At 53.7% G+C, this 27618-nt stretch overlaps 1 pseudogene; it reads left to right on the forward strand.

The window, feature by feature from the left end:
• Positions 1-249: 249 nt before the first annotated feature.
• LOC123842440 (sec1 family domain-containing protein 1-like) overlaps positions 250-27618 on the forward strand; it is a 33037-nt pseudogene continuing 5668 nt past the window's right edge.

Raw genomic sequence — 27618 nt, forward strand, 5'->3', positions numbered from 1 at the left:
GAGCCAATCCTGCTTCAGAGGGCCTGAGCCTTTATGCTGATTGGCCGGGCCTGATTCCCTGCGCTCTCCTGAACCAATCACTGTGCCGGAACCGCCGGGACTAGAAAGGGGGCCAGGGCCCCGCCCCTCCCCTCAGCGCGGGGGGAGGGGGGATGAGGGCACGTGACCAGAGATGCCGGGAACCGCCCACTGCTCACACCCAGAGAGATGTCCCCTCTGTGTCTTTGATCCTAGGTCCCCTGCCGGGTGATGGCCATGCTCCTGCACTACTTCTTCCTGAGCGCCTTTGCGTGGATGCTGGTGGAAGGGTTGCATCTCTACAGCATGGTGATCAAGGTCTTCGGCTCAGAGAACAGCAAGCACCGCTACTACTACGGGATAGGATGGGGTAGGTGGGGATGGGAGGGGGCAGCTGGGGATGGGAGGGGGCAGGTGAGGATGGGGTGGGGCAGGTGGGGATGGGATGGACAGGTGGGGATGGGAGGGGGCAGGTGAGGATGGGAGGGGGCAGGTGGGGATGGGATGGGCAGGTGAGGATGGGGGGATAGGATGGAGCAGGGGGGATAGGATGGGGCAAGTGAGGGTGGGGGGATAGGATGGAGCAGGTGGGGATGGGAGGGGGCAGCTGGGGATGGGATGGACAGGTGAGGATAGGGGGGATGGGTTGGGGCAGGTGGGAATCGGACGGAGCAGGTGAGGGTGGGGGGGATAGGATGGGGTAGAAGGGGGTAGGTGGCTATGTCTTTATCCTCATCCTTTGTGGCACTCTGGGGGAGGGTAGGAAGGGAAGGAGAGTCCCCTTGGACAACAATGGCAAAGACCTATTGGTTTGTTTAACTTTACTCTTGTCCACACTGAGGAGTCCTGGTGAGTAGATGAGGCCCTGTTTCCTGATGGAGGGTTTGGCTGCATAATTGACACCTGGAGTTCTTGGATTTGCCATGAGGCATCTACCAGACACTAGAGATTTGCTACTTGTTTTCTCTAAATAGATTTAATTTTCACGGTTCTCATTGTACATGAAGATAACATGTTTTGTGCTTTGAGGGGGCAAGTTTCTTTGAAGAGGAAGTGGAGGTAAAATATACACCCCCACTTCCGGTTTTCCAGGTGTTCATGATTTCATTAGTCCCCTGGAGGGTGGAAGAGGGAGACATGGGACTTTAAGGAGCAGCTAGAGAGCGGAGGCCCTGAAGGAGGGGCCACCAAGGGAGGGGCATCTCATGGCAAGGAGGGGAGAGGTATGCTGGTAGACAAACTGTCTGTCCTGTCCTGCAGTAGGAATATCTTTTATTGAAATGGGGAACTAGGTGATGGGGATTAAGAGTATACTTACCGGGGGTGCCTGGGTAGCTCAGTTGGTTAAGTGTCTGATTCTTGATTTCAGCTCAGGTCATGATCTCAGGATTGTGAGATCGAGCCCCAGGTTGGGCTCCGTGCTCAGTAGGGAGTCTGATGGAGATTCTCTCTCCCTCTGCCCCTCTTCTCCGCATGCTCTCTCTACAAAAAATAAAAGTATACCTATCATGATGCACACTGAATAATGTATAGAACTGTTGAATCATTGTACACCTGAAACTCGTAACACTGCATGTTAATTATACTTGAATAAAAAATAGAACAAGGGGAAAAGGTGTTCAATTATTTGCAAAGTCAAAAAAATGTGAATCTCCCCTTTTGCAATAGATGTGCTCCTGACAAGGAAGGGACTACCAACAGTTTTTTAGCAGTTTATGATAACCAGGATGGGGCATATAATTATGAAGATGAGGGCTCTCTACTTCCCCTGAATGGTTGCTTTACTCAAGGACTCTTTTTTTTTTTTTTAAAGATTTTATTTATTTGCGAGAGAGAGAATGAGAGACAGCACAAGAGGGAAGAGGGTCAGAGGGAGAAGCAGACTCCCTGCCGAGCAGGGAGCCCGATGCGGGACTCGATCCCGGGACTCCAGGATCATGACCTGAGCCGAAGGCAGTCGCTTAGCCGACTGAGCCACCCAGGTGCCCCTACTCAAGGACTCTTAATTGTGGTTGCAAACTCACATGTCCAGCCAGACCAGATAGGACACATACACCTGTGAAGTGGCTGGGTGTAGGAGAACAGGCTGTAGGGGGGGCAACACATGACCCACCTGAAAGCATGTGAATTAAAAAAAAGTTCAGACCCTGCTGAGTCCAAGTAAAGCAGTTTTGAGGTCTGGACTCAGCACCCCAGCAGTTTGATGCCTGCCTCCCGTGTGTATACAATGACACCATGGTTTCCAAACCCCACAACTTAAATAGATATGCATAGAGAAGATTTTTTTTTTAAGATTTATTTTTTTAAGAGAGAGAGTGCATGTGAACAAGTGGGGGGAGGGGCAGAGGGAGAGACTCTTCAAGCAGACTTCCTGCTGAGCACGGAGCCTGAGGTGGGGCTTGATCTCAAGACCCATGAGATCATGACCTGAGCTGAAACCAAAGTCCGATGTGCAACTGACTGAGCCACCCAGGTGCCCCGCATAGAGGAGATATTCTATAAACCCATGCATTGCAGGTGGCATGCAGATAACCACCTTAGGTTTATTTTGTAAATCAGATTATTACTTTCTGGGTGAAGACCTCAGAAAATCCCTGTAATTCTGTCCCTCTAAACAAGGTCTGTGGAAAGCACTAGTATTTATAGCAATGTGCTCACCATCTTTGGGCTTCCTACGGCTCCTTGCCCGCCCCTATCACCACCCTCCACCGGGCCCATTTATTACAGCTGCTGGAGTGACTGCAGCTCAGGTGGATGGGAAATTGGATGCTGCTGCATTGGCACAGAGCTCAGGAGGGAACCGGGTGATCATTAGAACATGCTGGAACTCCCCAGGGTGAGGGTTGAACTGGGTGAAGAGCTTCAATGTGCCCCAGGTGTTCACAGCACCGCGGGATGCAGGCATCTCTCCATCCTCTCTCCTGGCTGTCCCCTCATCTCACACAAGGGAGGGAGGGAGCAGGCTCCATGCCCACCGGATGCGTCCTGCCAGAGCCCCCCCGACCACCCCAGCCTGGGCCTTCCTGGGGACAAACCAGCACAAGCATCACTAGCTCCCCCAGCTGACTGCAGAGGACGCTCTGTTGTCCTCAGAGGCCATGGTGCCGGCCTCCAATCTGCCCAGCTGCCATCACCACCGGCCTCTCCCCTTCCTGGAGGCTGCAGCTGAGAGGCCACGCTCTGGAGTCAGGAGCGGGGGACAAGCAGGACAGCTCTTCCCTCGCCGCCTGCAGGCCTCTCCCCGGGTTCATCCAGAACACAGCCCGCACTCTCACGGTCTACCCTGACACAGACAGACGGAGCCTGCGCCTGGGACGTCCTCCAGCGCCCACGCTGGCCGCAGGTGAGGCCCTTGAAAGATGCCATGTGCGTGGAGGTCGGCGTCGCACCCTCCCGGGCCGGGTCAAGGCGAAGCGTGAGCCGCTGCGAGAGACACACTTCCGCCCACGCGCCGCAGATCTGGTAACAGCCCGGAGGGGTCTGTGCCCCGGTCCTTCGGGGAGGAGCCCTGGCCTGCGTGGAAGGTGCCCGGAGCATCCGTGGCGGGACCCGCCGGGGTCCGAGGTCTGGGTGAGTGACGGCTCGTCCTGAGTCCGACGCCGTGCTGCCGGAGGGAGGACCGCGGGGCCCGGCCTGGCGTGGCGCCCCGGGCGGCGGGGTGGAGGTGCCGGCTCAGGACGAGTCAGAGCCCCTGGAGGGGGTGCCCGGGAGCTCGGCCTGGCCGGGGCTGCGGCGGAGAACGTTCCAGAAGCGCAGGTGGGGCGGGGCCTGGTGTGCCGCGGGGGGGGCAGAGGGTGGCCCGCAGGCAGGTCCCGGCCAGGGCGCGGGCTCTGCGGGAAGCCCGCCCGCCTGCCAGCGCCCCCCTCCCCCGTGGGCACGCCCCCGATCCTGGGTCACGGTCCGGGGGGGAGACCAGGCGCTGCTTTCCCAGCCTCCCTTGCAGCCGGCCCCCCTCACGTGGTCCGGGCCCGCCAATCAGACGCCTCCCGTGAGCCTCTGCGCCGGAGGGGCCCCGCGAGGAACGTGGCGCCCCGGAGGCCGCGCTGTCCCGGGGGGCGGGGACGGAGCGGCCGCTCGGGGCCTGGCCGAGGGGCCGCCCGAGGCACGGAGCCCGGGTCTGCGCCCCCGCCGGGCCCCAGAGCTTCGAGCGTCTCCACCCGCCGCCCGGGGTCGGCCTCCGGCGCCCGAGGCCGCGTGTCCGCCGGGTGCGGGGGCTGTGGGGGCGCGTTCGCCGCGGGCACCTGCGCTGCGCCCCGTCCAGACCCCCGGGTCCGCTTCGGTGCGGCTAGGACCCGCAGGACGGAGAGGCCGCGGGCGGGCCTGTGCGGCGGGGGGCGGGGGCCGGGGTGTGCCCTGGGGGTCCCTCCTGCCGCTGGACCCGGAGGGGCGGCCGGGCGGCCGGGTCGGGTCCGGAGCGGGCCCGTGCAAGGGCCGCGCGCACCCCTGCGCGCCGGGCCCCGCGTGCACACGCACGGGCCCGTGCAGCGGCGTTCCCGCGGACGCAGGGGCGCGGACTCCGAGCCGGGTGGCTGCGCGCGGAGGGTCTCCCGCGACCCCGGAACGGCAGGCCCCGCCCCCTTCCCTGGCCTTGCGGCCGCTGTGCACCGTCCTCGAGGCCGCGGGGGCCGGGCGTGGGAGGAGGACGGCCTGATGAGCGGGGAGCGGGCACAGCCCGGGCCAGACGGCGCGGCCGCGCTCCTGCCGGCGCCTGGGAGGGTCGCTGGGCTCCGCCCCCCGTGCCGCACGGCAGGAAGGGTCGGATGCTAATATGGCTGGGCCTGGTGGTGACCAGCATTGATTCCTGGGCGTGTGTCCTCAGGGCAGAGTGGGCTGCCGTGTGCTGTGACCCTAGGTTTGTGATACCGCTCTGTTAGTTCCATTATCGGCAGGGGGTTCTGACATAGTGGGGGCATTAGCTTTTGTCCCTAGTCAGCTGTAAATACTACTTATACCCGGGCAAGTCTATCCCATGAATCAATTACAAGGGAGGGAAATCAGATTTAAGAGATAGTCGTTGTATATTGCACTTCAAACTATAATTCTTTGAAATCTCATTGTGTCTAGACTAAAAGAAATGGTATTTTGGTTATTTGACTACATTTCCTGCTGCTCTTGGGAGGAATATTGTTTTTATAAAGTCGTTCTGTCTTATTTATCGAGAGTGCTTTTTCTCGTGTTGCATCTAGAAGTGAGCAGCACCATCAGGGCCTTCTAGGCTTCTCTGGGAGTCTTGACTTTTGTTCTGGAGGGCGACTCTGGAAGGACATGGCCTGTGTCCTGGACCATTTGCTTTCCTCGCTGTTATTGTCATGGTGCCGTCATCATCGACATCACGGGCCCCATCATTACTGTTGTCACTTCATCCTCTGTGTTGGCATCATCACCATCACAGCCGTCACGGAATTGGCGTTCACCGGGGCCCAGGCACTGCTCTAAGTGCTTTCAGCGTATTTTCCCTTTGTCCTCATCACTGGTCCATAAGGTAGTGTCGTTGCCATCCCCATTTGAATGAAGAAGTTGAGGCCCAGAGAGGTTAAGAGACTCCCCTGCTGTTGCACAGGTAGTGAGCTGCAGAACCTGGACTCACGCCCAGCAGCGTGGCCCTAAGTCCTCGTGCTCCGCCGTTCTCTGTAATGCACAGCACGCCCCTCATCTCCATGGGTCGCCCTGGGCCTCGTCACTAGGGTTCAGTCCTCACCTGGCTATCCGCAGAATGCCGCCACCTACCCCCAGGTCTTTTTCAGCCCACCCGTCCTGCAGGCCCCCTTCCGGTTCACCTTCTCATGAAGCGCCTGCCCCTAGCACCTCTCCCCGGCAGCTCACGGCCCGGCTCTGGTCCCCTCCTGGCGTCAGCCGCTTGCAACACAGTCCTGATGATCCAGGCGGTGGTCCTGCAGTTGAGTAGGCTTTCCCAGCTGAGTGCCCCGAGCATCTCTCTGGGACATCTGGGGATAGCCTGTTGTTGGTCCTTCAGTGGCCCTGATGGTGGGCTCTAAGGCACAGCAGGCGTTTATCACCTGGTCTCTCAGTGTCCATAACCCACAGAAACCACGTGGCTGTGGCGTCATTCTGGTCTGACATGCACCTGCTGCTCCTAGTATGGAGCCCCCAGCTCTGGGTAGGAGTATGTGACGTCTGGGCAACTGAGAGATACTGACTTTGAGTAAATGGGATCAAAGCGGAGAGAGCCTGTCTTCCCCCACAGGGTGGCCACGCTGACACCTCGGAACAGAGGGAACAGAGGGAGCTTTCCATCTGATCTCCTTGCTAAAGACACCTTTGTCTTTTAGAGCACGCCTCCTCTCTCCAAACCTACACGGCTTTCCTGTTGTAGCAAGATCAGGATATGGAATCAGAACAGTGTGTGTAATAGACCTAGGCTGGGCTTCCCACTGACAGCTATAGGAGCACAGCCAGCCTCCTTGGGAAGGAGCCTCCTAGGCAGCCTGGGAAGAAGTGACCTCTGCCATACTCATTTCTGAGACCCCAGCCCTGGGAAAAGGACCCCTGATCTCCCCTGGCCAATGTGTAGGTGGGAAGAACCGGCATTAACAATGCTAACTCTGGGCTGGCCATGCTTGTGGATGCTTTAACTACAAGACCAGCTCCCTCGATCCTCATTGTAAGAGGTGGGGGTTGTTTATTCTCAGTTTGCAGATGAGGAACTGAGGCACAGATTGCTCATTCACTTGTCCAGGGACACACTAGTGAGCGATGGGACTGGGAGCGTCCTCACCATTATGGCAACATAGCCATCATCGTCTTCGTCGTGGTCACCCCTCCCTCTTCCCTTTTCACTTAAAGCATGTCTTTCTTCTTTATAGGTCGTTGGTTTCTTTAAAATGGTGGATTCATTATTTTTCCTTGTGGTTTGGCTTGTTTATAAAATAGCTTTTTACAAGTATGTGTGCATTGTTTAGGTACTTATAAAGTAAATATTCAGATATTGTGAAATTAACATTGTTTTGTGGAATAAGACAATTAGTAATTCATGTTCAGTAGTATTTAGATGGTTCTCCTTTGTTTTTTCTGCAGAGGCATGTAAAACTTTTTTTTCAGCGAACGTAGGATAATGCAGTACATGGTATTTGATAACCAGCTTCTTCCACTGAATGATGCCGTAACAGTTCATGCTGTTACCTTCCACCTGTGCTTTGTGACGTGGAGCCCTCACACCTGACTCCAGCCGGCCTTTCCACCTGTCCTCATCACTGCTTAGAGGGACAAGACCCTGCCCATATCCCTCTTTTCATCTGAATCCTACTATTTCTTGGTCCTCAGCTCCTGATCGGCCTCTTCCTGCCCTGACCACATGTTGTCTGAGGTCCCCCTCCTCAACCTGGGTCATAGCTCATAAGTGATCTGCTTACTCCCTTGTCACACGTTTCCTTAGAAACCACTCACTCTAGACCCTGCCCTGGGTATCAGGGACACAGGGACAAGCCAAGCTGACCTTTCCTGAGAACATACAGGCACCAGGCATTTACCTGTCTGATCTCCTTAGTCCTATAGCAGCCCTGTGAGGTTTGTTCTATCTCTGATTTAGATTGAGAACGTGAGGTGGAGGTTGGCACGTGAGTAGGTGAGGAAGCCAGGTTTCACCCCAGGCTAGCTGAATCCAGGGCCGAGTCCCTAACCCTCATGCTGGTGCACGATCCCTGCCTGTAGCAGAGGATCCTTCACCTGCCTGTCCTGTGTCCTCAGACTGGCCAGGCAGAGCTGTGAGTGTTGGGTGTGGCCAGAACTCATTTGGTTGCAAGTGACAGAAAACCCAATTCTGGTTGGCTTTACACAAAACAGAGGGTTTCAGATTCAAGCTACTCCACAGTCTAGGGCTACAATGGCCTCTCTGAGGCTGGATTCCGACCCGGTAGTGCTGTTGGGCCAACCTCTCTCTCTCTCTGTCACTGTCACATGTCCTCTTTGGGGTCAGCTCCATTTGTCAGACAGACTCCTCTCAGGGCTGCCGAGCGGCTGCAGCATCTCCAAACTGCACGCTCTATCAGCCTCAGGCCCAGGAGCTCTCCTGCCTCCGTCCTGGACCTGCACTGGCGAGAGCTGAGCGTCTCCCGGGGTGGGGGCTGGAGGAGCCGCTGGGTCCTTCGCCACGTCCTCTCTTTGTGCCCACATGGCGAGCAGCAGTGTTCCAAATAGACACTGCCTCGTTAGCCTACGTTGTGGACTGGCGACGATGCGGACCAAGTCGACAGCCGAGAAGGCACGAACACGAAGCATGAGGAAGAAGCCTCTGTTTTTGTAAACTACTGAGATCTGGGGTTGTTTGTTACCTCTTTACAAACTAGCACTTGCTGACTCTCCACCAGCCCTACCGACATAACGCGTGTCTGCCGAGGGTGTGGATCTGGGCGTCTCTCTGTCTGGTTTTTCCCACAGAGCCCGGTCTGCACGGGGCCTCGAGAAATAACGTGTTGACTGATGGCTTCCCGTCAGCTCTTCACGCCGCTCCTGTTTGCCTGGTCTCCCGGCTGGCTGCTTTCTCTATCAGTCCCTCCAGCTGCTTGTCTCCTGGCTCCAGCCTGACATGCCCGGGAGGCCCCAGCACGTACCAAGGGCTCAGTAAGCTCCAGCTCATCCCGCTGAAGGGTGGAGATGAGTCTGGCTCCGATGACCTCCCCTCGGGGCCTCTGAGCTTGGCGTGAGGTGAGACCCGCCCTGGAGCACGTCACGGGGGAGGTGGCCTCACGTGGACACAGCAAGGAAACCTTGCCCCTCACCAGTTTTCAGATTTTGTTTGTCTCTGCAATTCTGGAAGAAAGCGGGCACTGGCTGCTGGAACGTTCCCTGCCGTCAGAAAGGGCCAGGACTGCAGTTTAGCCTCCGCAGCTGTAGACCCAGCTGGAGTTCCATCGGGCGGGAGGCACACCCTCAAGAACTGTGTCTCCTCCTCACGTGGGACGCTGTCCTGAAGGAGGCCCATTTCATCAGTGGGGGCTCCGTGCGACCCAGCGTGGTCCCATTTCCATCCACCCTCGCTGCGGGGCCTTCGTTTCTGGAGACCAGGTCAATGAACACATTTACACCTGCGCAGTATCTAAATTTGGGTCTTGCTCAGGGGGACCTGCATGTCCCCAGGTCAGGTGGGGGAAGTGGGGGCGTCTTGGGGAAGCCCTTGCTGAGAAGGGAGCCCCTGCCTGAGAAGCCTTCCTGTGGGAGGTGGAGGTGGCTGAACTGCTCTGTGGGTCTGAGTCTGTTTACTTAGAATTAACAACCATAAACCACACCCGCCACATCCCATACTCGCCGGTTTCGGTGGATTTGCGGCTGATTTCTGTGCTGGAAATGGCCGGGCCTCGGGAGAAGCCCGATAAGCAGAATTTCCCAAGCAGGACCACTTGTCCCAACTGACTGGGGTCCGCTCTGGGGCCAGCGTAGGGGTCTGCGATTTTATGACGCGTTTTTGCCCTTTCAGGGCCCACAGGTGGAGGAAGGCGTTAGCTGGCCACGATGGAAGGAGGCAGCTCAGGTGGAAGGAGGGTGCGGTCCGGCCCAAAGGTGGCACTGGTGAGGCCGCCTGCCCCGTCACAGGTGTGACCCTGAGGTCCAGCTCTCCCACGCTCCTCCAGCCCCAGGATGGACGTGCTCCTTCCCACTCAGACTAGGCAGTGACAAAGCTCTGCCTGCCTCATTTCCCGCCAGCACCTGGGCAGGGTCTTTCTGAACCTCATCTTGGTTGTCTACACCCCCTTCAAGGTATTGGCACTAGACCCTGTCCTCTTGAGTCCAGGAGAGGTCGTGTTTATCACCTGGAACGGAATGGACATTCACACCCAGTATGAACAGCAGCTTTGGATTCACCTAGGCCTGGCCTCTGACCAAACCCCACCTGAGCCCCAGTGTCTTCCTCCCCTGGCCAGCACATCTGGCAGGTGTGGGGGCTTCCTAATCACAGCACCAATGTCCCCAACCTGATTTTAAGGAAGAACCAAGTACAGGAGAAAGCAGAGCTGGGAAGAGGCTGGTCCCAACCGGAGTCTGGGGATCTGACTGTGCGGGAGATGCAGCCTGGGGGCACTGGCCACAGGAGGGAATCGGGAAGATCGTCTCAGAAACTCCGGGCTGCTGGGGTTGACGGAGGATCACACTGCTGTTTGGACACAGCCTGGGCAGAAGGGGCAGGTGGGAACCCCCCCCCCCATGTCAGAAGGAAATCTGGGTCGGGGGACCTGGGCACCTGGTGCACATCCTGGACACCTACCTCTCACCTGTTGGCGCGTCCTCCGTTGAAAAGCTGGCCTGGGTCAGTGATGCCCTTCCACTGGGGGCTGTGAGACAGTGACGTCCAGTCGTCCCTTCTCCACCCCCCCCAATCAGTGCCTTCATTCTCCTGCCACCGGAGCCTTTGGGAGGGCGGGTGCAGGCTGAATCCTGTCTCTTGAATCAGCACTTTTCACAGCTGTGGGGTCCTAGCTGGGCCCTGCTTATAACACCGACACAGAGAACATTTTGAGAACATTCTGGAAGATGAGAATGTAATCTGGATTAGGATACTAAGCATTTTTGTAGGTGTGATCATGTAATTCTGTCTGTGGGAGAAAATGTTGCTCTCTTGTTCTACATGCAGCCAAAAACCAAAAAGCTTTACTTCCCTCAAATGACCCCTGAATGTGATTCATCCCTCAGAAGTAGAGTGAAAATACAGTTGGTTCAAACACAGGATAACTGCGGGCATTTTACCTGCACGTGTGCACACGCTAACTCACAGAATGGGGTGAGCAGCACAGCCTCCCTTCCTTTAGTCCTGTCCTGCCTGTGACTGGGATTCCAGCTCATCTGGGGAGAAGATTGGGGGTGTAGGGTCAAACACGTGGCAGGTTGTGTGCTCTCCTCATCTTCATCCCTCCTGTGTCCTCACCTGTGCCGGGACTTCGGGTTGGAACAGGTGTGGCGCTTGGGCCGGTACATGGAGTCCGAAGGGATGGGGCCAGTTCCCAGGTTCGGACTGAAGAGCCGCTAATGTTTCCTGGACCCTCAAACAAGCCTGCTCTTGTCACGAGGAGGACATGCGTGGGCTCACCCGCCAGCCGCGGGGGGTACGAGACTCGAGGCACGGGGACTCCAGAGCGGGTTCAGCCCAGACCAGGCCAGAGTTCGGCCCGCCGCTGATCTGAGAGTGGGTCCCACCAGACCCGGGGAAGCACCGTGGAAGACCCCACAAAGTAGCCGGCCCTTAGCCGGTCAGCAGCCCTGTGAGGACAAGGCTCCTGTTTTAGGCCACTGTTCAGGGTGACTCCTCACACAGCATTCTGTGGCAAGAGCTGACAGACACTGTCCCCTTCCCAGTCTGGGCACCCAGGAATACATGGGCGTCCTGTCCCACAAGTGCCCAGGTCCCTCATCCCACTGAAACAGCAACTCTGAGAAAGCTGGGGGAGCCTCTCTTCTGTTGCATTCACGAAGACACCAGGCATGCACGGACCCTGCTTTTCAGACACTTAACGGGCAAGTTACAACTCGTGTAAGAAACACATCATTATTGCTTATGAAGGTTTTATGACTGCGTTACGGGAAGATCTGTTTCCACTCAGGAGTTAGTGGGGGAAAAAATACTGTCCCCAACAAGCCTCCTGAACAGTAATGTGCGATGTGTTTACTCACAGCGAGCGATCAGATTGTAATGAGCTTTCACGTTCAGACACGGCACACTCGGAAAACCGTCCTCAGCGGGATGGTCTGATCAAGCTGGTAACACATCAGACGTGTGAGAAGTCCTCCCGCTCCTGGTGAAGGGACTTCGGATCCTCACCACCAGCTCTGAACTAATTTGGGGCCCCCGAGGCAGCAGAGCCTGTGACAGGTGGTAAGGAGCTGGTGAAAACGCTTGATGTTCATTGGAGCGTCCTAGCAGGGAAGCGACACAACTGACCAAGTGGATCAGGAGTCATCACGTCCCCCCGATGGGGCAGTGGGAGCCGGACCTCCCGGCCAGCAGAGGACACGTGCAGGGCTGGGCTGTGAGCACTGCCTGGTGTCCCCAGGCCCACACGTGCTGTGTTCTGGAGGAGGTTAGAGGACTTCGGGAGGTATTCGAAGTATTCTGTCCCTACTCCCACCCGCATGGGCAGAGTTGTGCCCTGCTGCCCCTGATGTTGGGCAGAGCCACGTGATGTGTTTGGGCCCATTGCAGAAGGATGTCCCCAAATCTAGAAAAGCGCCCCATGATGAGCCGTGAGAGGAGCCTGCTGGCCAGCCCGCTACTCCCGGAGGTCAGGAGACACGCGGAGCTGACCCCAGGCCTGCGGGCTGAGGAGGGGTGGCCCTGCTCACCAGGAGCCTCACCTGGCTTAGCCACCGTGGTGCCACCTCACCCGGCAAAGCCCCACTGAGCTCCCTGAGAGCACCAGCCTCTGCCCCTCCAGCTGTGTCTGCCCTGCGGCCGCTGCCAGGAGCCACCTAGCTCAGAGCTCCTGCCTTCAGACTGATGAGCTGTCGGGGCTGAGCCGGAAATGGCCTCCTTCGGAAGCCTGCACCAGCTGCCCCCTGCCAGGGAGAAAGCCCCGAGTGACAGCTGTCCAGCATGAGACAGACTGAGCCTCCCACATAAAAGGAGTCTCCCTTCCACAGCTTTTCTCCTGAGGGTGGGCACTTCGCCACGTCGACAATTTTAAGAATTGGGTTTGTGAACGATGGGTTTGCTCTTCTTGCTTCCAGAAGCTCAAGCATGGCAGGTGTCTCCCAGGCCCCCACATGCGGAGGCTGTGCCCCCAGCAGCCCGTTCCCAAGGGCAGCACCCGCGCCCTCTGACACCACCTGCGGGGGGAGCAGTGCTCAGACAGGCGCAGATGCTCCCTGGTGCGGCCCCTCTGTCCCCAGCGTCTTCCTTAGAGATCACAGGTCAGACGCCCGGGCCCAGCGTGGGCTCGTTCGGTTCACGCAGGCTGGACTTGGGGGCCCTCAGCTTTTCTGAGAAATGCCCCGAATCTTCCCCTTTGCTTCTCTGTTTTTAACAGTTCTGTTGTGTCACCGTGGGCGTAAAACAGAAGGCACATGCTGATAACTGCGCATGTGCGTATCCATGTGAAACCATCGCCACAGTCAGAATGATGAGCATATTCATCACCCCCAGCTTCCCTTGTTTCCTTTTCTCACCCCCGCCTGCTGTTTGGCAACAAGCACTCTGCGTGCTGTCACTATAACACATTTCCACTTTCTAGAATTTTTTATAAACAGAATCCTGCCATTTGTACTCACCTGGGCTTCTTTTCCTCAAAATCATGGTTTTGACCTCATCCATGTAGTTGTGTGTCAGTGGTTCACCCTTCCTGTGGCTGAGCAGGTCCGAGTATGGATGGACCACAGCTCGTCGATCCATTCAGCTGTGGATGGACGTTCATTTATTTCCAGTTTGGCTCATTACAAATAAAGCTGCCGTGCACATGTGAGGATGTGGTTTCATTTAGGCATTTGCTTTCATTTTCCTTGGGTGAGAATCTAGGAGTGAATTGGCTGGGTCACACGGGTGTGTGTGACTGTCTGAGCAGCCGCCATATTGTTTTCTGGAATCCTACCATCTCTCAGGATCATCAGCAGGGCACGAGAGTTCTGGTCGGCCCACACCCTGGGCAGCACTCTGTATCATAGGTCTGAAGTGTTGGCCATTCCAATAGGTGTGCGGTGGTATTTTTAAACACCCCGAAGGGGTATAACTTAGGTACCACACATTGACTTGTTGAAGCCTACAATTCAATGATTTCTGGTCAATTCCATCACCACACCATCACCACAATCCAATTTTGGAGCATTTGATCTATATCTGTGGTCTGCTTTTGCATATTTTCGTTCAAGGTATGAGGCTTCTGGTTTTTGTTTATTTTTTTATGTGAATGTCCGATCCTTACAACATCATTAGTTGCAAAGATTATACTTACTCCACTGACTGACTATTCAACTTTGTGAAAAGTCAGTTTCCATAGTATTATGGGTCCATTTCTGGACTGTAAATTTTGTTCCCTTATGTACGTTTCTACTTTTTGTCAACACCACACTCCCTTGATGACTGTAACTTTAAGGAATTACTAAAATTGGGTGGGGCATTCCTCCAGCTCCTTTTCTTCCTTAAAATTGTTCTGACTGTTCTCCTTCATTTGCCTTTTCATATGAATTTTAGAATCAGCCTGTCTCTCCATCCGCCTGGATCCCGAGAGAATTTTATTGTACTGCATTACATGAGTAGATTATTTGGGGGAAAAGATGTGCCTCCTCCTGCATCCTCAAATCCCTGAGCGTGGTTATGTCCCTCCATTTATTTAGACCTTCTTTGACTTGTCTCATCAGTGATTTGCCATGTTCAGAATACAGACCCCGTACATGTTTTATGGCCTGTTGTGATTGTATTTTGTGGTTCAAGTTTTCACTTCTCATATATGTTGAGGTTCACGGATACCAGGGAGGGGCAAAAAAGGAAAGTGATTCCAGAATTGGTCATCCTTCAAGCTCTGGTTACCTTCCCATCCCTCCCGTACTCTGGACCTTCCGGAGTTTTCAGAGAGCTATTCCGTGCACTTCGGGGTTTTAGGTGCATTTTCTGGGAGACCAGAGTTTTGTAAGGAGCTGTGGCTGACACCACCAGCTATCCAGAGAAATCCACCCCCCTCCCCTGGACACGCGGTGGGACTACATTTCCAGCCTCCCTTGCATTCATGAGTTCGCGTGACCCTGTTGTGTCAGTGGTGCGTGAGCAGAAGGGATGGGCAGCCTGTCCAGGGCTGGACCCTAGAGTCTCCTGCCCACATACTGAGTGAGGTGGTGATGCCCTTAGAAACCTCAAGCTCGTGCCAGATGGGCAGCCAGAACACAGGGTCCCTGACTGGCTGGGGGAGAATCATCCAGTCAAGCTAAACATCCATCCTGGACACTTGCGCCAGAAATACCACATGTTTTATGTTTTACGTTGTGGAAGGTCACGGGTCAGTTGTCACTCCATCTCAGCCTCACCTGGCTTAGTACCTGGAGGATGGACATATTTTTACCCACACAGAGGAGAGCACTGGGTGGCTGGCCAGAGAGAGCAGAAAGGACAGAGCGTGAGGGAGAGGTGGTCACTGCATCTCCCCCCAGGGGGCGGAGGTCAGAGGAAAGAGGGCATTTGCAGAGGTGAGGACGGGGGTCTGTGCCTGCCTCCCAGCATGCTCTGCAGAACCAGCCTCCGAGCCCCACACAGAGCGGGAAGAGAGTGCTCTTTTGGGGGCTCAATTGTCGGAGCGTTCTCTGCCTGATGTGTACCCCAGTCCCGTGTCCCTTCGAGCTCGCACCCCACAATGCCTGGATGGCTTGGTTGACATTGGGTATGGCCCGGGACCTCAGCCTGAGGCAGGGGCCACAGCCAGGCTGGCTCAGTCGGTCGATGGGGGTCGGCCCTGGGGATCCGGCAGGAGGCCCGAGTGAGTGTGTTCCCCACATTAACAGGCCTGAGCGGCTGACACCCAAGGCCTCCTGTCTCTTGTCCTTGGACAGAATTGTCCTCGTAGGCCCAACAGCAGGAACAGGTGCTTCGGGACGAGGTCCCACTCTGGCTGTCCACGGGGAAGCGCATCTGGGGAAGGATGAAGGGAAACCGAGTGGCTCAGTGGAGAGAAGGACCACAGTGGCCAGGCGGCCTGACTCCCCGTCCTCAGCTGTGGGTGCGCCCAGATGCACGGTCTCTATTCACCGTCACTGGACTCGTCTTGTGTGAGAGCCAGCGTTCTCACCGATGCGACACATGTAGTTCGGTAAATTCTAAGGGAATTCAGACCAGATCCAAGTAAAGTACAGCAGGGTGTCGTGGGGGCTTCGACGCAGTCCCAGGCATGACGTGCATACGGCCGTGACCCTGGTCGGGAGTCTGGTGCTCGGGCAGCAGGAGGTGCTGTGCCCCCACTGCTGGAGCCCAAGGAGGGGGTGCTGCCCAGGCCCATCCTCGTGCTGCCCCTGCTGAGAGGAGAGCCGACACGTGTGGGGGTGGGGGAGACAGGGGACCGAGGGGTCCCATCCCTGCAGCCTGAGACCCTTTCTTGGGCCCCCAATCCTGACTCCGTCCTAAATGCAGCTGCTGTGTCAGGATGTTGATGGCAGGGCAGGTGTAGAGGGAAGGTTCCAGAGCCTTTCTCAGCCCCATGCTGGAAACGGTGTAGCCTGGAAACAAGGTTGTAGGTGTCCGTGTGCACAGTGCACATCCCTCTGCCAAGGTCCTGCTGGAGGGCGAGCGTGTGCCCTGGGGTCGCTGCCTGCCTCTCAGCGTGTGATAGCAAAACCCTGGGGCGTCCCGAGGGACCCAGAGCGGGACTGCCCCGTGCCTTCTGGGCCGGTGCTCGATGGCAGCTCTGCAGAAACCAGGTGGCCCTGCAGATCTGTGTTATTTGTACCCAGTGGTCTCTGCTGTGTACCGAGTGCTGCGGGGAGGAGGTGACGTGTCATTTACGATAGGGTTCCGTTCCGGTAGAAAGAAGGTTGTGTGTGTGCCTGCGGGAACGTGTGCGCTTTTCTAGCGTAGCAGCGTTCACACGTGTGCTGCATTAGTGTGAACTGTTCGACATAGCGATTCAGCAATTCCGCGCGTGACTTCGTGCTCCCACAGTACGTGTCGTCACCCTCTATCACCACACAAGATGATTAGACTCTCACTGACTAGAGTCCCGATGCCGTGCCTTCCATCTCCGTAATGCTTCACGAATGTGCGTGTCTTCCTGGAGCCAGGGCCATGCTAATCTTCTGGAATGTTCCAGGTTTGCTATGTGTGCTTTTTTTCTAAGATCAGGTAAAAATAAGGGAAAGATGCAGCATTAATTGGCAACGGTGATTGGTTTCTGATGGTGGGACTGTGGGTGGTTCTACTTCTTCTTCGACTCCCTGCCTTTTCTGGGCTCCTCTCCTGTGCCATTAATATGCGTTGCTTATGCAACTACACTAACGGGAAGCTTTTAAATATTGGCTTTGCCTGCTGGCTCCTTCCTCCCTGGGCACGCATCTTGGTGAGAATGGCCCGTGCATGTCCCCATCTTTATGAAATGCATGTGAAATGTGCAGTGTCTCCCACCAGCACCGCAGACCCACGAAGGTAATGCTAGTAGTGATCAGATTGGACAACAGACGTCTACACTCGGAGTTTCAGAATGTTCCACTGGTCTTGTCTGTGCACAAAGTTCAGTTTGTCTCACGCTTTCATCTACAGACCAGAATAATCTCCGAGGGAGTCTTCCCCCAGAGAATTTATACCTTCCCTATGAATAAATCAATTCCTTTTGTATCAATGATTTCATCGCAGAATTACGTTTAAAAAATATCATTTGGGGGGCGCCTGCGTGGCTCATTCTGTTAAGTTCCAGACTGTTGATTTCAGCTTAGATCATGATATCAGGGTTGTGATATCGAGCCCCAGATCAGGTCCACACTGGGCACAGAGTCTGTTTAAGGTCCTTTTCTTTTCCCTCTGCACCTCCCCCTCGTGCACTCTCCCTCTCTGTTTCTCAAAAAAAAAAAAAAAAAAAAGGAATTATTTTAAAAAGTGTCTGAAAAGAACAAAGACCAGTGTGCAACTCTTTTAACAGTCCCTGAGTGACTGATGAAGGGGCGCGTGGATAGGAGGGCGGGGCTAGGCAGGAGGGACGTGGCTGAGGCAGAGGGGCGGGCCCGGGTCCGCATTTCCCTAGGCGCGTGCTGGAAGGACAGGACAGCGCGACCGTGGCACCACCTGCTCGCCCACAGACCCCCGGGTCCCGCACACCTGCCAACCAGACGCCCGGGGCTGTGAGGTGATCCCAGCCGGAGAGCTATAGTTCTCGTTATAGAGACCTCTTTGTTATAGGGGAAACCCCACACACGCAGGTCAGGGTGTAAAGTGCACATCCGAACATGCAGCCGATGCTTCAGAGGGACATGATAGGGACATACCCATGTCATTCCAGGTGATTACATAGACAATAAAAATACACGATGCCAGTTACCTTTTGATTTCAGATGAATGACCTATCATTTTTGTTTGATGTAGGTCCCATGGGTGTGTTCCTAAACACATGGGGTCTGTTAGGAGGGGATGGGCATGTGGACGGGGTCCACCACTTGTTACACTCCCTTAGCCCCTGAACACAGACCACCTGGGCGGGGTGGGGGGGCGACCACAGAGTGACAGGAGCCAGTGGGAGGGAAAAGCCCTTAGATGATCCATGAAAACATTCTCCTGCAGCTCCTGTTTCTCTGGAAGATTCCCCGTGAGTGGGAAGAGTGTGGCCTGCAGTTCAGGGGTGAGCAGGGCGGAGAGATCTGGTTTTCAGTTCGCAAAGGAGTGAGGAGGCAGCAGGAGGAGAGCAGGCAGGAGTCCGTGCAGGGCAGCAGGGGAGGGCAATGCGGGAGGGTGGCTTTGGGGAGATGAATAATTCTTCTGAATGGGAAGAAAAAGGTAAAGATGGGTGGGAGCTTCTGGGTGGGTGACCAGCTGGAGATCTAGGGAGTGTGGTGTGCCTGGGGAGGGCAGGGAAACTCCGGGCCCTTTCTCCATACCCTGCCCTGTTCGTCTCTCCCGTCTGGCTGTTCCTGAGTTGGAATCTTTATAGTAAACGAGTAATCTAGATCTTTGAAGTCAGTTCTGAGTCATACTATTTAAATTTTATTTGCACTATCTCAGAAGTGTACTGGAAGATACTGGAAATGCAGAAGGAGCAGCTTGTGCTGTAAGACAAGTAACCAGCGTTTTTGATCCACATCTCAATTTTATTACTTTGGAATGTGATATGCTTGCATTATGTAATCAAAATAAGGAGATGTTTCATATGGCAGAGTTAACAGTCCAGATATCACACAAACATGGAAACTTGTGGACACAATTGTTGATGGCCTCTTCTACTCTTTTGTCACACTGGGTCCTATTCCTATAACCGCATGTTCAGGAGGAACAGCAGCAGAAGAGGTGGCAGTGAATCGAGATAAGGAACTTCAGGCCTGTGGAAGACATACAAGGAACAGTGTCCTTGCAGGCAGTCCTTGTCCCTTTGACAGAAACAGATTTGGCAGCTCCTTTGCGCCATCCTTGGGTCATGATGGAACTGGATTCCCACTTAAACAGAGTTAATCTGGAAGAATCTTCAGGATTGGAAACTTTTCCAGCTGGTGCTAGACCAGAGAGAAAAAACAAGAAGTCTTGTGATTTAACTCTAATTGATGAATTTTGGCAGAAACATGAAGTTCATTCCCAGAAGCTGTGGAATCAGGTCAGCAGGAAGTAGAATCTCATAGACCACAGGGAATGAGGTCAAATGACTTGAATGCCTTATAGTGCTGGAGGGACAGCGGAGCAGCTTTGAATCTGCTTTCTGAGAATATGGCTGAGCTAACATCTGCTGTTGGTTCTTCGCCAAACTCCTTGGAAAACAGGCGTCCTGATCTCCATACAGATATTGTCACTGCTCTCTGAGAACATATAAAGGCAAGAAAACTGGATGTATGCTTTGAGTATGAAGAAAAAAATACTGAGCTAAGCTACTCTGGATAAATCTCCTCTAGGTACAATCAGACCCTGATGCGGGAAATCCCAAAGATGAAAGGCTGCTTCTCACCTATTATGCAAAGGCACAGCAAGCAGCTTCTGAGGCTGATTTGGAGCAATACAAAAAGCTTCAACTGATAGAGCATGGAAACTTAATCCCCTATGAGGAGTCAAGAGGAGTCAAGAGGATTCAAGTCCTGCCCTGGGTGGGGAGGGGGGGTTAGCACCAAGGCGATGGGCCTCTTATCACCGGTCATAAAAACAGGGTCCCCCCGGGGATGGAAGGGGGCCAAGAGCAGCAGGAACTGAAACAGCAGAATCCAGGGCTCACTTGTATTTTAGACGGGGATGAAGTCAAACCCCTATATGACTATAGATATTTGATCCCCACATGCTGCGTGGCAAGGGCAGCTCAGTTCCAAGAATGAAAATCGATTCCAAGAGGCTACTGTTTCTGTGTAGGGAGGAGGCAACTACATTGAATATCAAGATCTTGTTGACTACATAAAGGGGGAACTAGGCAAACACATTTTATGTGACTGCAGTCAACATTTTCATGCGTTTGTAAAATTTCATAAAAGAGCTGTTACAACTCAGACAAGAAAAGGTGGCTTGGGGTTTAATGGGCGGGGAGGGGCTCCCAGGTAAGGCTGTCTGCTCGTCCTGGACCCCGACCCCCTCCCCAGCCTCAGCTGGGCTGCAGCTCTGCGGAGGCAGCATGGCCCTGGGCGAGCCCCCCTCTGCAGGAGGTTCTTGCTTGCCCTCCTGGCAGCACCTTCTGAAGCCCATTCAGCTTCAGTGAGTCCTCCTAACAGTGCGGTGACACGCCGAAATTATTTCTCCACCTGCCTCGGATGGTTTCATCTTTGATTCCTCTGTATCCCTAGGACGCCTGCAGGCACTTGGGGTCTTGATTCATCTGTGACTTAACAAAGGGATCTCCCAGCGCAGGGGCACCTCCATGTCACACACGGAACAGCGCAGGCCACACTCTGGCCTGCTGGCGCCAGAGTCGGAGCTGCTTTCTAAGAAGCTATGGTTAGGGACACCGAGGGGCAGGTGGTCTGGCAGGTGCATTCCTGCTCGGGGACCTGTGGTCAAGGCCCCTCCACAGTCACATAGAAGTGGTGCCTTCACTGCAACGGGACGTCTGCTGTTGGACTGTCATTCATTTCCTCTGCTTCCCCAACCCAGAGCCCGGCTTTGCTTTGGGAAACCACCTCTTCCCTGCCTTAGTTCTCACAACAGCTTTGGAATTGGTTTCTCCACAACCCAAGCATTTTACCATCAGATCTTCCCATTCTTCTGGAGAATGGGAGGAAGGGGCAATTTGGGGAAAAAAGTGAGAGCATCCTGGGCAAGGACGTACAACCCGCGTGTCCATGCTGGGCTCTTGGGACAGGTAAAGCCAAGTGTATGTAATTCCCCGGATGCAAACACAGTCCACATGACTGGGATGGGGGAAGGCCACTGTCCCACCTTGGCTGTTGCTCTCTCAGGTGTAAGTTGAGAGGCAGGTGCGCTCCGGAATCTCCTCCTCCCAGTTCAGGGCTGCTGGTCACCTGCCCGAGGGGCTCCTTGCTCACCTGGGCCAGGTGCTCTCTGCGGTGCTCCTGAGCAACCTCTGTGCCTCAGGAGGCTGTGAGGCCTCACAAAATGTCCATGGGAAGATGATGAATATGGGAACATTCACGGAGTTCAGCCCCCTCCCCCCAGATGCAGACTTTCTCACGGTCACAGGGGCTCCTGGCTCCTCTCTGGAGAGACCAGTGTAAACAGCCCGAGTGGACCAGGACACTGGCGGCCCAGTGGTGGCACCCGGGTCAGTGACCTGACCTGGGAGCACACCCCACCCCCCTGCTCAGCCTCACTGTGCTCTTCCCCACCCCCCACACCTGCCTCCCCAGGCTCCTCACTGGGAACCCTCAGAAGGACCCCCCACAGTACTGGCTGAGATGGCCCCCCGTCTGCACCCACACAGTCTGTCCTTGGACAGGTGAGTCTGGGTGTGAGACACTGCGGAGCACCCTGGGGTGGGGGTGGAGGGCTCCCTGAGGAGGTTGGTGGAGAGACTCCAGGGACAGCATCGTCTGCCGCAGGGTCTGATGATTTCTCTGCCCGTACGGTCGGTGAGTCCACACACGTCTCCGTCTCCAGCTGACAGTCCATGTTGTGCCCTGAGCACTCGTGATGAGAGGCTCTGTCCATTATGTATTCAAGTGCTGTAGATATGTGACCCCACACTGGACGAGCAGCAAGACGCCAGCTGCAGAGACGGTCCCGTGACAGGTCTGATTGTCATGCCTGGTGCGCGGCGGCTGCCCATCCCCAGCCCAGCTCAGCTCCAGGCACTGAGCCCGCTGTGAGGACCCGGGCCCCTGGATGCGTCCTCAGGGACCACACGCTGGGCGGGAGGCCGCTTTCCTCAGTGAGGGATTCCTGCCGAGCTTGTCAAGTGCAGCAAAACATCAGAGACCATAAAGGGAGCGGATAAGAAGTGAAAGCGTTTGAGCTCTCTCTCCCTAGTTCGGAGCAGGCTTCTTCGGGGCTCTAAATCCCAGGCCCCTTGTACACGGAATCAGCCTCAGTGTCATTGTGACATTTTGAGGATCAGACTGCGACAGGTATTCGTAGGCTGTGTGTGTGAGGAATCCTAGAGCCTTGTTGCAATGTCAACCTCACAAAGCATGTTTCTTGAGAAATGCCAAAAATGCAACCTCTGCTTACATTGTAAATCCTTTCTTACTCTGCTTGTTTTATACAGGGACTTTTTTTTCTCCCAGAGGAGGTTGACATGCACAGACACGTCACCATTCAGGTGTTCCTTATCGCTGTCAACATCAGAGGACATTTTTTCTGTGTTCTCCTGTTTCAGCCCATCAAGGGTCCTCAAAGTCTTCACACGTTTCTGCTCTGCCATGTGCTTTGTCTGCATCTGTGTCCACCTTCCTGGGCTCTCCTCTGAAATACCCTCGTGCTCCCTGGGAGGGACCGTCGCATCGTGCACAGCTGTGCAGAGCCAGGACTCAGACAGCCAGGGGGCAGCCCCACACTGCCCGGCCCCGGAGGTGTGGCCCTGATGGCGTCCAGTCTCCTTGTCTGTGAACTTGGAGTTAAGACAGGGCGTGTCACACACAGGAGATGGGATAAGGTGGATATATATGGAGTTAGCACTGGGCCTGGATGTTAGGTTGACACTTTTACAATTATCTAACTTTTTATTTATTTATTCATTTTTTTAGGGAGGGAGGGTGGGGAGGGACAGAGGGAGAGGGAGAGAGAAAATCCCAAGCAGGCTCCACACTCAGTGCAGAACTCGATTCGGGGCTCGATCTCACAACCCAAAGATCACGACCTGAGCCTAAATCAAGAGTCGGACGCTTAACTGATTGAGTCTCCCAGGTGCCCCTACAATTATCTAACTTTTTTGCTTTACGTATTTCTTTGTTCCCTTAGGAGACATTGCTCCTCTACGAGATTTCTATAGTGGCTCCTGGTTATTTGTAAGGATCTAAAGTGACTGATATTTAGAACAGAAACAAAGGGAGACAGTCACCATATCTCCAGCACCTACTATGTGCCAAACACTGTGATCTGTCACTTAATCCTCACAATTTCCCACGGACATATGTACTATGATTATCTCTATTTTGTGGATGAAGGAAATGAGGCTCAGAAGGTTGAAATCACTTGTCCAAGGCCCATGGCTGGGAAGTGCTGGAGCTGGTATTTGTATGAAAGATGGGACGAGTCTGAAGTCTGTGTTCTTTTTCTCTGTGTCATGTTTTCTGTCTGTTCCATTTGTAATTAAAAAAAAAAAAAATTCAACCCTTAATTTTTTGTAGCATAGTACAAAGAAAATAGCAGTACACTTTTAACTTTAGTTCAGAGTTTGCTGAATGCTAGCCTGGGTCAAAGATATGTTTTAGTTCCTTTTTTCCCCTTTTCAGTTTAATGTTTATTGGCCTATTCATAATTACTTATTCTGTTATTGGCTGTGTGTCAAGTTTATACAGGAGTCTAAAAAGCATTCTGCATGTCTGTTACTATGATTTATTTTCTCTTACATGAGCGTTATAATTTCCATTTCTCTTTATCAGTTCATATGTATTCTCCATATTTTCTGTTAGAGGCTTTAATGTATTAATCAGAGTTGTTTTAAATTCACTGACTTATATTTCCAGTATCTGTGTCATATCTGAGTCTGGTTGTGTCGATTGCTTTGTCTCTTGACAGTGGGCTTTTCCACCTTGTCTTTTCTTGTCTCTTGTACTTCTCAGTAAAGTTGGATACAGGAATGGACAACAGAAACTGAGATAATAGTATTTATACCTGGAAACATGCATGCCTCTTGTTTTATGAGGGCTTGTTTTGGGGTGGTGTGGGTGAATCTAGCAGGAGTTGAGCTGGATTTGGATGTTACAGTCAGTGTACCACAGCCTTCAGATTCTTCTAGTGCTCCCTTGTGCCTATGGTGGGGATTAAGTTACTGGAGGATTTTCCTCAATGTCTTTATTCCACCCTCTAAATGTGAGCCTGTGCCTCAGAGAGGGTCTCTCTGTACACATTTGCCCCTCTCCCAGGGGTCCTCTGCTGTGACTTGAACTCAGGGCCTGCTAAGCTCATGATGGGGGAATGGGGTTTCTCTGGCATCCTGGTTAATTGTCAGGATTAGGTAGACTCCATGTTACTAGGTCTTGGGTGAGGCTTTTGCAGTGATCCTGATCCCTCATTGCCACCCACACGCTGCCTTGTCATTTTGATGTGTCTTGTGTGGGAGTTTCGTGCTCTCCACCAGCAGAAGGTATCTCTTATGAACTGGGCCCGGGATGTTTTTACAGCAATCCCCCAGGGGAGTGTTTCTCTGAGCCCTTCCTTTGGCCATAATGGGTCTCCACCTATGACATGGAGGTGGCAGGGTTTTCTGATCTCCCTGAGTTGTTTGAGGTTTGTGCTACATGATTCAGCAGGGGAGAAGGATCTGGGAAGGGCTTCATTCCTTTCCCACAATGACAACTATGGCCCTCTCCCAGGCCAGCACAACAGAGGGCAGCTTTCTCCAGTGTCTGCCCTGCCTCCAACCTTTTTCTTGAGTATGTAGCAAGATCCATGGAGCATCCACAGGTGGTTACATACTCACCATGTGTCTGTGGCTTTTAGGATTCTGTACTCACAGGCCAGCCCATATTGAGACTTTAGAAACCTCTGAAACAGTTTAGAAGAAATGTTCTTACTTGCTTTTATGGAAGCTCTGTGTTGCTGTCACTCTGATGCAGATAAGCCAGTGCTCCATCCCCGTCTCTCCTTGGAGGCACCTTTCTTCCTTAGATTTAGGTTAGTTGGTTTTCCTGCACCCTCAACTCTCTAATGGGTTCCAGCGAAGCTATGCTTTTGTAGATCACCTGGACTTTTCTTGTTGCTAGTATGGGAATGACTTCCTTTATAGCATTCTACAGCCTAACTGGAGTCCAAAAATGACCTTTCTCTTTAAGGGTATGTTACTTTTCCTCATAGCCTATTGGACAGAAATTAATCATATGGGCTAGGCACAGCTGAAGAGGACACTGGAAAATGTAGTTTGCATTCTACACAGCAATGCATGCAGATAAATATGACCATGCAGGATGTGAAGAATGGTTACTGATGGCGACTAGTAGGCTCAGTTACACCCTGAGTCTTCTCAGTCTTCACATTATTTCCCCCACTTGGCAAACAGAAATACTCAAGTTCAGAGAAGTGGCATCCTTTGTCCCAGTCACAAAGCCCCACAGCATCAGTGCTCAGGCATAAATGCTCCATTCTGGGCACAAACCCAGTCAGTGGAAACATTGACAAAGACACACCCAGGTGGAGCCCTGCAGCTTCTCACAGGTTTCCCTCAGGGCCCATCATGCCTGTGTCTCCCTTCTGAGCTGCCATGTGGTTGGCTTTTCTCCATCAGGCTTTACTGGTATCCAGAGATCTTGTCAACTTTCTGCAAACCAGAGATTTTGTCAACTTTCTGCAAATCCCCAGGTGTCTCACAGAGCTTGAAAAACTTCTGTAAAGTGTTTGGGCACCTTGAGTGGAGCAGCTGGTCTCAGAGAGAAAGGCCATTTTCCAGAGAAAGACAACTGAACCAGGAAGATGGAATGCACCAGGAGATGGTAGAGAACAGCTTCTAGGGGATAACTGTGGGGTGTGGGTTTGATGAAGGCAGCGCCTCTCCCCTGCTGTGAGGAAAGTGTCCAAGTTCTTCACCAGGACCTACAGTGTTGCACCCGACCTGGCCCCACTGCCCTCTCCAATCTGACCTCATGTGGACATGCCTCATTCCAGCTGCACTCCAGTCCTTTTAGTTTGTTTTCTGTTGCATCTGGTGGAACTTTGCAGTTGCCTTCCTTCTGCCTAGAATGCTTTTTCTGATGTTCCTTCTTTCCTTTCCATTCTCAGAACAAAAGTCATTTCACAGAGAACTTCTCTGATGCTATGAAAGTGGCCTCCCCAAGTTATTCCCCATTTCTTCACTGTCTTTATTTCTGTTGTAGCAACTATCACTATCTAAAATCCTCTTTTTTGGTTACATATTTTGTTGTTTGTCTGTTTGTTGCCTGTTTCCTAAGTTACCTTGTCTGCTCTGATCACCGTTTATCAGTGGTGCCTGGACAGTGCCAGGAACACAGTACATGACCAGTAAAACTCTCATAAATGACTGAAGGGACCAGGGAATTATGAAACCTTTTATGAATCTGATGAGGAAGTTCTTCTGGTTTTTCCTCCTTCAATCCCATGCCCTCCTCTCTCCTCCCAGACTGTAGGGAGGCAGCTGCTCCCAAATCATGAGGCTGAGGGAAGGGTCAGCTCCTTAGCTATGGTTCCCCCAACCCAATGCTGCTTCTCCCAGCCCAACTGTCTCTTTCCTTTTTGTCTCTCTTCCTCCTTTTTCCTCCATATGTCCACTGCTTCTCATACACCCTCCACAACTCAGCCACTCCCTGAACTTGGGTGAGTAGCCCTCAGGCCCACCCTGAAGTTACTGAATGTCCCCCTGAGCCCACCCTCCAGACTCCAGATGGTATCAGACCCAGACCAGCATCCTCAGTCCTGGGCAATCCCTACTTCCTGGTTAAGAAAAAAATTAATTTTGTTCCTCCTGAGGCTTAAAGCAAATTTGACATTTGTTAAGCTGAAAGTAACTGTTTTCCCCAAAGCATGCTCAGAAGTATAAAGGCACAGATTTCCAAGCCATCAACTCAGGTGTGTAAAATAACTTGATTCCATTATAACTATAGTTTCTCTCTAGAGCCTTCACTCTGCCTAATGGTAGAAAAAAATAGATTCAATTCCATGTGAATGGCATCGATTCATGGTGGTAAGCTGATTTTCTAGACAATTCAGGACCTTCTCCCTCCCCTCTTAGGTGGCTGGTTCACATGAGGTCAGGGTGGGACGCTCAGCCCTCACCTCCTGTGCTGACATCTGCTGACCATGCACATTCTGGGTCTGGTCCTAATGGTCCATGTGCCTTTCCTGCTGTCGCATCCCCTGACCCAGCAAGTTTTACTGGGGCCCCATCCCTTCCTGCACCATAGGAGTCCTCTGTGGGACCTGGGGTGCACCACACTGCCCCCACCCCTGTTGGGATGTGAAAACCCAAGGGCTGTCTCCTGGGTCCCCACTACCCTGAAGCCCCACCAGCTCTTCTCTCCCTGCCCTCACGCTGGCTGTGCGGGGTCCCCGTGAGGTTGCTGCTTCCAGAATCCCAGGTAGGAAGCAAACCCAAGTCCCCTCTGTGTTCAGCCCTCTGATTTATCAGGGGTGTCAGCCGCTCTCGATTTCAGAGGTAACTTGGGGGTGGGGGTAGGGGAGGGCCTCTCACAGACCCTCCTCTGTGTCTCCTCTTTCTTTCGGATTTCACTCCCCCGACCCAGGGATGACCTTCACCTGTTTGGGGGTGGGAAACCTTGGACTCCTGATACAGGAGTGTGGGGGTCACAGCGAGGCCAGGTGCTCCTCGCCCACAGTGTCACAGCCTCAGGTGGCCCCATGCAGCCGTCAGCAACTCACGTGGCGACTTTGCTGATCAGGCAGAAGGTGGATTTCTGTCATGGGTCCTGGGTGTGCACAGAATGGTTGGGAGGACTGGA

This window comes from Mirounga angustirostris, unplaced genomic scaffold (genome assembly GCF_029215605.1).
Source record: "Mirounga angustirostris isolate CCGP_5_RB_7025 unplaced genomic scaffold, mMirAng1.0.hap1 SCAF_14, whole genome shotgun sequence".
Lineage (NCBI taxonomy): Eukaryota > Metazoa > Chordata > Mammalia > Carnivora > Phocidae > Mirounga > Mirounga angustirostris.